The sequence below is a fragment of the Papaver somniferum genome, chromosome 8, assembly GCF_003573695.1.
Source record: "Papaver somniferum cultivar HN1 chromosome 8, ASM357369v1, whole genome shotgun sequence".
NCBI classification, from domain to species: domain Eukaryota; kingdom Viridiplantae; phylum Streptophyta; class Magnoliopsida; order Ranunculales; family Papaveraceae; genus Papaver; species Papaver somniferum.
Window position 1 is genome coordinate 25,018,831 of NC_039365.1, and position 12,029 is coordinate 25,030,859.

Here is a 12,029-nt window from a genome sequence, read left to right on the forward strand (position 1 = left end):
AAAATCTATCTATTTTATCTCCTATTTTGAGACAAAAGTCGTATTGCTATATAGACTTCGAATATACACATGTGCTATTTCGAGCCGAGTTTATCTCGCTTATCTATTTCTCGAAATATGAGTTGGTAAGATTTCTCTTTGGCCAAGTTCATCTTTACTCGTGAAGAAAGTCATGTTGATTATTTCAATAACTTGAAAATCGCTTTGATGAAAAATAGTTTGTGAATAACAACTACCTAACATCCTCTAAGAAAGTTTCAATGATTGAAATGGGAGTTTAGAACATGTAACCATCTTTGGATATAAACATAGCGTGTTCTCACATTTGTGTAAAATTACAAAACCGGGAACCCCAAGTATGCATACGCGTATGCGTACTGGATGTTGTTGGAAATCCGGGTGAGTATGCGTACCCGTATGCGTACTGGCGGAAAGTTCACGTCTGTGAATTTCTTCAAGAGTTTGAAAGTGAAAAAAAAACTCAATCCGGTTACTTAAGTATGCGTACCTGTTTGCATACTTAGGTAGGTTACTTTCTAAAATCGTTTTGTTCATGAACTAAAACATTTATATAATAAGGAATACAATCTTTGCAAACCGTGACTATAATGTTCATGAATCAATTCGAGTGAATCCAAATTGATTTTGCTTCAATTTTGTCTTGTATACTTGTATAACATCTAAGCAATTGAACAACTCTCTAACTAGTTCATTTGAGTCATTTGAACTAGTTATGGTGAAGATGAATAAGGTTGATATGAAAATGCTCATATGGCTAACCATTGGTTAATTATTGTTGAACCAACTAAGTGTACACGTTTAGGTACGGTTACTCAAACCTAAATGAAGTTACATTTCATTTGTGTATAACAATCTAAGTTCGATCTAACGGTTGAAAGATATTATCTTGAATCTAATCAGGTTTTCATCTAACGGTCAATATTGAATGCTTTGTTACCAAGGTAAATTAGATTGCAAACCTTGATTTGAAGACTATATAAAGGAGAACTCTAGAAACTGGGAAACCTAATCCCCACACCTCCTGTGTGATACGAGTTGTATAAGCTAGAGTCAATTCTCTTTTAACCTTAGGTTTTTCACGAAACCCTGTAGGTTAACGACTTAAATACTTCATTGGGATTGTGAAGCCAGACTCAACTATTTTCTATGTTATTGCGTGATCTGATATTGTTGTTTCTATCATGATTGAGTGCAATCGTAAGATTGTCTTGAGATTTATATCTCCGATAGGAAATATAAAAAAGTAGTCACAAACACCTTCGTCTCGTCGTTTGTGATTCCACAATATCTTGTTTCGTTAATCGATTAAGATTATTGTGAGGTGATTGATATTTCTAGGCTGTTCTTCGGGAATATAAGTCTCGTATATCAATTGGTTCTTGTTCACCTTGATTTATAAAAAGACAGAAAAAAACTCGGAGGTATTTCTGGTGGAGACAGATTTATCTATTCTTATATACTTTTCTATGTGAGATAGATTTGTTTATCAAGTCTTCGACTTTGGGTCGTATCAACTCTTAGTTGTGGGTGAGATCAGGTAAGGGAATCAAGTGCGTAATATCCTACTGGGATCATAGACGTAAGGAGCGTAACTTTACCTTGAATCAGTGTGAGATTGATTAGGGTTTAACTACAGTCCAGACCGAAGTTAGCTTTGCAGTAGGCTAGTGTATGTAGCGGCATAATACAGTGTGGTGTTCAAATATGGACTAGGTCCCGGGGTTTTTCTGCATTTGCGGTTTCCTCGTTAAAAAAACTTCTGGTATCTGTGTTATTTCTTTTCCACATTATATTTTTTTATATAATTGAAATATCACAGGTTGTGCGTTGAGTCGATCAATTGGTAAATCCAACCTTTGGTTGTTGATTGAAATTGATTGATCCTTGAACATTGGTCTTTGGTACCATTCAAGTTATCTCTCATATATTCAATCTGGCTCGCAAATTATTATTTGTTTGATTACGGATTGAATTAAGAGATTGAGATATAACTCCTTGATATACTTTTCTTAAGATTAAGTCTGACTGTCTAGTTGATTCTCTTGAAAGTATATTGGAGTTAGTCCATACAGATTGCTAAGTGAAATATTGGGTGAGGTTGTTAGACCCCCGATTTTTCAATTTTAAAAGGAGATTATTAGAATATGAGGTGAATCAATTTGCTGCTCTCCTTCCCATAATTGGTGCATCTCCCCTTTTGTTGAATCATTACCCTGACACAAGAAGATGGTCTTTGGGTAATAGTGGTGTCATGTATGTGAAGAATCTTTATTCCCAGCTTATTAAGTCTAATGGTATTGATGATTTTCTTCGCAAGTTCATCTGAAATTCGAATATCCCTCATAAGATCAATTTTTTGGTTTGGTGTGTTATTCGTGGCAAGCTTAATACTTGTTGCGCAAAGGAATTACACATGATAATGATTGCATTATGTGTAGAGATGCAGTAGAGATGGCTAATTATCTACTGTTGTATTGTAAGGTGGATAATAAGATATGGTTTAAGTTAAATCCATCGGGTTTGTATTATTCCTTATTCCTTATCTGTTTTCGCTCACTACTGAAAACAGTTGAACCAAAACGATATTGCGGTTGTTTGGAATTTGATTCCGGCATCTTTGGACTGGTAATATGGGAAGAAATTGTAATAGTCACCTAATATGACTTATGTGACTACGTAAGGTTCTTCCTTATCACTTAGAGCAATTGATACGGAGAGTCGTGCACTCTTGATAGTCTTCAAAACCATATCTCCAACCCGAAAGATACTGGGCCTAAGTTTCAATTACTCGATTATGTATTTCTTGTTTTCAGTAGAGACGACTTCTAGGAATTTGATAAAGTATTGAAAAGGATCAGCCTCCCATTCACATCCGCTAGTCACAGTTTGGTTGATATTCGGATCAAGTGCTCAAGCCTTGATGGGACATGGGATATCTAATTTCAAATAAATTTTTTAAATATGACTTCCTTGCATGCGGAACCTACGAACGTATGGTGTCACATATTTTCCAGGAAGTTGCTTCATGTCCGGCTCTGTTAATTGGTGGTGCTCTGGTAACAGGTATCCTTCATGGTTTGCTGGTTCATTGGAAATTCTTGGGATGTAGACATCGATAAAAGAGATACACCTAGTCTGGCTTTGTTTTTATGAATCCATGAGCACCTTAGGACCATGCCATAATTTGGGTCTTATTTAACAATGTGAAGTTTGGCATGTCTCCGAGTATCTCCCATCTTTATCTCAAGGGTTATGTAACCATAAGCATTCCTGGACTTTCTTTTGGAATCTCATCTTGTTTGGGAATCCTTGCAGTTTTCAGAGTATGGATAGTGGAAATGTTGAGATCTGTGCCTACATCAATTAATGTCTTTCCAAAGTCACTTAGGATTTTGAGAAGCTTCTCATTCAAAGGTAGACGCTTTCCTGATACAACATAATGAAAGAAGCAAAGATATCTTTGGCGTTGTTCTTTGAATATGTAAAGAAGCTCACAAATATATTTGAGCATGAAACTTATGACAGAAAGAGGGTCTCTGTGTACACCTTCAGTCCCCAAGTGCAGTTATCATGAGTCAATATTTTCCTTGAAGATGCGCTTCAATCCGTTGTATTCACTAGTAGGATAATTGGTGAATATGTGGAAGCGACAATATTTAGGATCTTCCGTTTCTTACTCAGTTTGTGGACGTCTGATGGGGGGTAGTTTGATATCACCATCTTGTATCCAGACTTTTAAGAGTTCAATAATCTCTTGTATTGGAAATAGAAAGTCGGAAAATGTTAGAAATTCACTTATCTGTTATTGTTGTTGACGTTAAGACAGTGGCAATATGGTTTCTCCTTGGTTGGCCCTCCGAGGTGGTCGAGATGCTTATGCGGTCGGAGTTGGAGTGGGTGTTGCACCCTTGGGTTGATGTTCTATAGTTGACATTTTTCTTTTACTACCTTCATTTACAGATAGCCAAATATTGTAATGCTTGTTGGTGAGACAGCGGCTGCTGCGAGTCTCCCGTGGTTCTTTATTCCTGACAGGTCTGGTTCTTTCTGATAGGAAGGTGTTGTTGTAGACGAGTACTTGGAAGTTTCAAGAAGTTCAGAAAACATCTAAAAGCACATATTTTCTAATAAAAAACGGTAGACATGTATCCTATTGTAGATGTATGATTCCACCAGTTGTAGATCAGTCACATTTGGATCATGACAGTCAAATGCTTGGATCCTGAAACACTTGACATTGTCTTTTGGATGTTCGTCGCTCCACTTGAACATTCTTCCTAAACATGACAAAGTGACTTGTTCGGACACAAAAAAGTATTCTTGGTGAAAAACGTTTACCATATCTCAGAAGGCAATGCTATTCGGCGCGATGTTGTTGTACCACGTATATGCTCTTCCTGTGAGAGATTTTGAAGATTCCTTAAGGCGGAGAACGTAGTTATACTCATATTATCCTAGTGACTCCAGGAAACGTGAAACGTGCTCATGTGAATTTTCAGTTCCGTCGTAGAGTGATACCTGAGGGGAAGAATATCATCAAAGAAAGGGAATCCTCTGCACTTTAGGGGGGTTAGGAGGCTAATGCTGATGAATGGTGGTTGAGCCTTACTTTCCTTTTTTGGTATCTCTGAATCTTCATGGGTGACAAAGTTGGATTGTTGATTCCTTGTTGGTTGACGATCAGAGATTACGTGAGCCTCGTCGTCTCCTTGAGCACGACCTCTTGAAATACTAACATCTGCAATACCCATGCATGCAAACGTTCATTGCATGTTACGTTGGATGTTGACGATGATCCGGTGATAGTTTCTCTGTCAAGTTCATGAGATAGGTAAGCGCCTCCTTCTGAGTTATAGCCATGTATGTTTGGGTCTTGGTAAGAACCTCTTGTCTTTCCATTAAATCAGTTACAATATGAGGAGTTTGATAATTTCCGACCTCTTCGACATTCGGACCAGAGGGAGGAGTGTTGGCCATACTGGTGTTTTAAGTAGTAAGTGTGACTCCAGGGGGTGTTGATAGCATCAATATTTGTAGAAGTATGCCTGACACTAGAAGGAGGGTTAGTAGTACCGGTGTTTGTATCATGAGTAGTAACACCAGGACTACCATCACTAGTGCTAGCAAATTTAGGGTTTGGATTAGTCATTGATCCAGACCTAAGATCAACCATCTTGAAATTGAGAACAAAATTGAAAATTTTGAGAAATTGATTTTGCAACCGAAAGATTAATCTCCAACTGTGACCCCCAATTTATTTATGGGTAAAAACCAATTATGGTGAAATTGGTAAAAGCAGGGTAGGTTGATGAGAAACAATTGTGAAACCTAAAAAAATGTATTGTATGAAATAATTTAGATTCGAGAGATAAATCTATGCAAGTCTGGATTAATCCAAGAAATAATTGTTCTGTTCTTGTTTCGGTCACAATGGAAGAAGAATGGTTGGTCTTAGAGAATGAAGCAAAGGAATTCTAAAGATGAGGATGTTAGATTCTGTAAGGTGTGATGGTTGTGTATGACTATATGTGAAAAATTCTCTGTTTTTGATTGAGAGAAGGCTTTTGTGTAGATCAGACCAAAGACTTGTGCGCTGTAAATGTTATAGAGTCATAAATATACACCCTGACTTCGTAGGAAGTGGAAGTCGTGAAGTAGTGAGAAGGTGGAGATCACGGTAAAATGATTAAAACCGTGTCCTTATTGTCGAAGAAAACTGGACGGTTGCATACCCACCACTCCTCTACTCTTGTTAACTGTCGGTTCTTCCTGACACTTCATCATGATGGTTGTAGTGTTACACCACATTTGTAGACCGGCAGACTAATACCCAAATGAACATCCCTCTTTTATGTGACATTATTGATGTCTTCTGTAATTTTAGTAGAGAACACTAATTTAATGTGAAGTCAAGGATGACTTGTATAGTCGGGATGAATGATGACTTATCATGTCTGTATAGAAGAAGTTGATAAATCTTGATGATTCTGATGAAACTAGTGAGACTCAATATGAAAAAGGCATACTAAAATAAATACATATTCATCTAGGAATTTTGTCGAGCATTTGAGACTCTTGATAGAGTGTGAGAGTTTGCAAGAGTCAAGAAGTGTTGACATGTATAGATGAACATATGATATCAAATATGAGTGTTGGGTAAGTCAAACACTGCTTTTCATGTTGTCAATGTCAGGCAATGAATAATCATGAAAGAGTGAAGAAGAAAATATGTGAGTATGGAAGCAGTCGAGCATGTGTAGCAGGATATATGCGTGATTCCATATGAAAATAGAGGGTTTCGATTAGTCATTGCATTAGGTTGTCATGTCAGTCACATGTGAGTTGCATGTACGAAGAGTCACGAATGACAAGTCAATTTTATAGAAATACTACTGATTATATGAATCTCATGTAATAACCGACTAAAACCAATGTGTGGCATCCTTTAATAAGTTTGAATTTAGTAAGTCATGTGAAATGAACTGTTGAAGTTGGTCACATGTATCTTTGGCATTAATTTCATACTTAAAGGAAGTCATGGATACCTTTAATGATGACCGCAATGCTTGAAAAGCGTGGTTTGTTTTAAACTTAAATATTGTAACGTTTTTTGTAATGTTTATTTATGTGGCAGACACATCATCCAAATTGCAACATCTTACCGTTGCATGGTTCAATTCTATGCGTCGTAACATTTTTTGCAACGCTTGGAAATCGTTTCATAGTGCTGCCATGTGAATGCGTCTTCCTTACATGCGACTGCTTCGGTACGTCGCGTGTAATGTTCACATGCTTATGGAAACTCGTCCGACCAACTTTGGCTAACCTTTGGAAGCTTGTCTGGCCAACTCCAAGAGATCTGATTGGTCGGGACAATATAGGGGTGGCCGACAAATTCCAAGAGACGTGATTGGTTGGCCATAAAAGGTGAAAGTCTGGACGTCCACTCAGTGACTGACCTAAGCATCGCAGTTTAGTTTGGCTTTAATCCGCTTCTCGACCATAATTAGGGTTTTAGTGCAACCAATCATGGGATGTCTTCACTCCATGCTTGGACAAGCTAGTTTTTGATCAATGGGAGTCAAGATATTGTGCCTCATGGTAAATTAAGCAAATTAGATAATTTTTGCGTGCACACATGATTTTAAGAAAAATAGATAAATTTTGTGTGCTCGCATGAAATTGAGAAATATAATCGAATTTGTGTGTGGACACAAAATTGAGAAAATAGGCAAGTTTTGTGTGCTCACACAAAATTGTTAGATTTTGCATTTCTTGCATCTGGCACGATAATTGTCTGATTTTATGAACATAGCTATGATTTTTCAATCAAGTGTTTTATGTGCAGCTTTTTCATACGCTATAAAATATATGGGAGTATTACAATATGCTGCACCAGTATTATTTTAATAACTTCATAGTATGGGGATATCAAATCATACGATAAATACTGCTGCACACGTATGTATATTTTCTGAGTTCAGCAAGGTGAAGCACATAGATACGGTTATACATATGCAGAGAAATAGGCATAGACACCTAATATGATTCCATTATATTCTTAAAATTCTTTGCAGAATGGAAATACACCAAGGTTCAATGTTTCTGATGCTAGGTCAGAAAGATAGGTTTTTTTAATGATTTTTTTCTTAAGTAAAAACCCACGATCAACACCAGGATTCTTAGCTAACTGAGTGTAAGTGTTCTAGATTTGTGATGTTTGCTAGCTTTGTTTATTGCAAGAAGATTTTCAAGCCTTGATATTTGATCTACAGGGAAATAAAATAGGCTTATCTAGAGGAACATTGGTATCAAAAGTCTTAACTTAGGTTGAAAGTTGAAATAACATTTAAGCTGTAAAGGACGTTAGCTAAGAGAATCAATTACGTAGAGCCTTGCGAGGTTCAACATACGCAAGGAACACGACTGTAACTGAATCACTTGGAGGATGGTTTCGATCTCAACTACATTTAAATCCGAAGTCTAATAGTACACTAGTATATGTAACGGCTTAATACAGTTTGGTGTTCAAATCTGGATGAGGTCTTAGGGATTTTTTGCTATCACGGTTTCCTCCTTAACAAAACTTATGGTGTCTTATGTTTTTTCCTTACCGCATTATATTGTTTATCTTTATTAGTGGATACATCCATATTAATTGTGATCGATTACGTGACTTTTTCTTGTAAAATCTGTATCTTGAAAGATAGATAACAAGTTTCATACTTCGCGGAATTCCGATTGGATTGTTTGGATACGACAAGATTGATCTTAGATGTTAATTTTTGGGATTGTCCAGTTACTCTTCTTAATAATCAAGTTCACGCACTCCTTCATATACTTTCTGATTGGGAGATATAAAGATATAAACTCTATATACATATATTATCAAGGATCCCTAACTTGGTATACTTGCAATTATATTAGGTTTTGTCATGCTTTTTCGTTTCAACCTATAAGTCTGATACCAAGTGTGATCGTTTATGGACAAAGTCGAGACAATACAACAACTTGATATTCACTCGACAATAGTTACGGTACAAGACCGATTAACTATATGATCATTGTCAAGTGATTAGGATTTAATATTATAATAAAACAATTATAATGCGGAAGTAAAATAAATGACATGGCAAGATTTTGTTAACGAGGAAACCGGAAATGTAGAAAAACCCCGGGACCTAGTCCAGTTTTTAATACTCTCATAATTAAGACGCTACACAAAGTAAAATGCCAACTTTGTATAGTTGAGACCAAGTAATCTACCCCTACTTACTTAGTCCCTTCAGTATCCCTGTGTATACGACTTACCGGTCACGCACATGAGTTTCAAGACAGAAAATCAATCTTGAGTTGCTTTACCAATGTAAAGTCTTAAGCACTCAACTCCTTTTGATCGTCTTCTAAGCAGTAAAGGAACAAAGTTGTTTGATAACTAATCCAATAATCTTTTAGAAAAATATTCATTGATTAATGACAAAGGCTCTACCGTTTAAACAAGTAAAGTCATTTATCGGGTAAGATCAATCCAAATCAATAACTTAGATTTGGATTCACAACTATCACATTCGGATATTAAATAATACTACCAAATGATAGATCTAAACGACTTTATGATCAGATAAATCTAATCTAAGTCGGATCTCAGACGATCAAGATGTGTGCAAAAATCACGAGATACGAATAACAATAAGAAAAACCTTTTTGTTCTTCAAATATCTAATTTCCTTTTTATGCACCTGCACAACACAAACTTAAATGCACTTATGATCAATCACACACAGAACAGAGCCTGTTAACAATGGATGATCACAAGTTCTCTTTAGATTTAACAACACTTTTAAGTATTTTGTCAATACTTTGATCTAGTTTGAGTGACCCTTATGTCATAAGAGAAGGCTCTCAAGAATAATTATTTAACTAGGTGCAATCAAAGTTTCAACAATTATTGGTCAATCAAATCAATAATTGAAAACTAAAATAACAATGCAATTATCTAGTTTTCCACCAACGGTACTCGTAGAGCTTCTTGATCCCATATAAGTCTTTAAACGAGCAGCCGTAAAAAAAATCGCCTAATTAGGTTACTTTCCTCTCCAGATAGATGGCTTCACCAGAAACAACACGAATGAAGTTTGCCTTGCTCTTAGGATAGTTTACTATAAATAGAAACTCAATTATTTATAGACCAAGGTTGTTTGGACAAAAAGAAAATTCCAAAACCGAAAATTTTCTCATGATATGAAAGATATTCCCACATTTTCAGTTTGAGGTTCTCCATATATAGACTTTCAAGGTCAAGGTTGCTTAGATTTAAGCTAAGGTAGCTTATGAATCAAGCAATCAATAATCATCGTTAGGTGAAAAACTTGACTTGAGATTAAAATATCATAATATGCACTCTGGTTAGGGTGAACCGTAACCGAACCGTGTACAATGACTTGTTCATTAAAGGTTAGCCGAAACTAGCCAGTTGAACGATAAGCTTAACCATTTTCATATAACAATTTAAGACTTTAATCTTGAGTCACACTTGTGATCAATGTTGTCTAGTAGTGTTTTTAGAGAGTTGTTAAAATGTCGATTATCTCATATAAATAATTCTGATGCATCTGAAAATATTCGACAGGGTAAGTACGTGTACTATATACCTGTTCCTGACTATTTTTGTCATGGTACATGTACCGGGTTTGTATACCCTTAAGACAAAAACGATATCAGGAATCCACGGTTCTTTTTCGGTTTGCATACTAGGTATGCATACATTTTCTGTTTGAGACCAATAGTTATTTTCCGGTTTGCATACTAGGTATGCGTACCTTTCTTGGTTCACGATTCAACAGACTTTTTATGGTATGTATACCGGGTATGCGTACCAAAAAGTAGCTGCTGAACTATAGCTAAGATAGGTACATGTACTGCGATTATGGACTTATAACAGTTTTCTCAGTATGTGAACTGGTATGCATACCAATCTGTATCCAGATTTACAGTAGTTATATATCTCTATAACAATCAATTTGAAACATTCCCGAATAACATCAATGACACATGTCACTGTTCCAGGCTATTTTCAAATGATTAAATCATGAATCATAATTTAGGTCATAAACAATAAATTGTCCTTAACCAAATTCATCAAGTATGAACAAATGTTTTTAAGCTTAGTCATCAATATAAACTTGACTCGAAATTTCTGTTATGCATGTGCTGTCTAATTTATTCATGCGACATTGTCTTATTGATAGAAAGGTGAAAACTTGAGTAATAGGTGGTTCAGTGTTCACTTAAATTTTGTTGAAGAAGTTCTCCAAAAGCTTCGGTTGATCTTCGCCTTCAAAAGGTAGAATGCAGTGATGTTTGGTACTCAGCTACACAATTGTATCCTAATCCGAGATTTGACTAAATGCAGATTATAAATCAAGAATAGTTTTGATCAACTAAATTTGACAACAATATTGAGATAGAAACACTTGTGAGTTCGACTGAGCAGTTCTCTAACAATCTCCCCCTTTGTCAATTTTAGTGACAAAACTATTAATACATATGGATTTAAAAAATAAAGCTTCTAAAAACTTCAGAATCCGTCATGCTTGATTTCTTTGGTTCTTCAAATCCTTGAATTCTTCATTACTTCAAGTTGCAATGATGCTGAACGTGTTCAACTCAACATTGTTGTTGTTGAAGATTCGTAGCGATAAATTTTTTGAAGATATATATTCTCAATCGACGTTATACAGAACATAGTTTTGTTATCTTCTCCAAAGTTCAATTGTATCACATCTTCGAAGTAATACTACGGTGATATGTTTCTCCCCTTTAGTCAATACTTACATCTTTTACATAATAGGTGAAACCTACATATGTTGATTCACTCCCCTTTAGCCGTAAACCATATATTTATAATGCGAAATTATTAAAAACTACTAATTAATTCTACTCCTTTATGTAAATAAAAATTGTCAAAGTTACGAAAATAATAGGATCATAATGAATTCAAACAAAAGATACATATCAACTTTAATTTAGATGATATCACAGAGTATAAAATACTTAGAATTTCATCCAGGAGATTTAAAATACAAGCATCCCCTATTGTTGATGGGAGAAAACGATTTGCTAGTTTTTAAGGAAAAGTGGAGAGACGAGCGGTCGGTCCCTCGAACGGATGCACTGCGCAGAGGTGCTTTGAGTTCGAGAGATCAATTTGTAGGACTCCATCCTAAACCAAGATAATGGCCGTTCTAGAGTCAATTCGGTCACAAAAAGGGATGAGGGTAGATCTGTGGGAAGGAAGCTGAGAAGGGTGTGTGAAATCAATAATGATCTAGGATTATGAATGTGATGAAGGTTTCTGCAAGTTTTTGTGAACTGTTGAGTTCGAATGAGATAAGTTCTGATTAATTGAGTGATAATTTCTTGTGGATCGAAATTGTTGTTCTTCGATCGTGGGTTCAGAAACTTATTTATATTGCCAGAATAGTAGATACATTTATCACCCAGTAAGT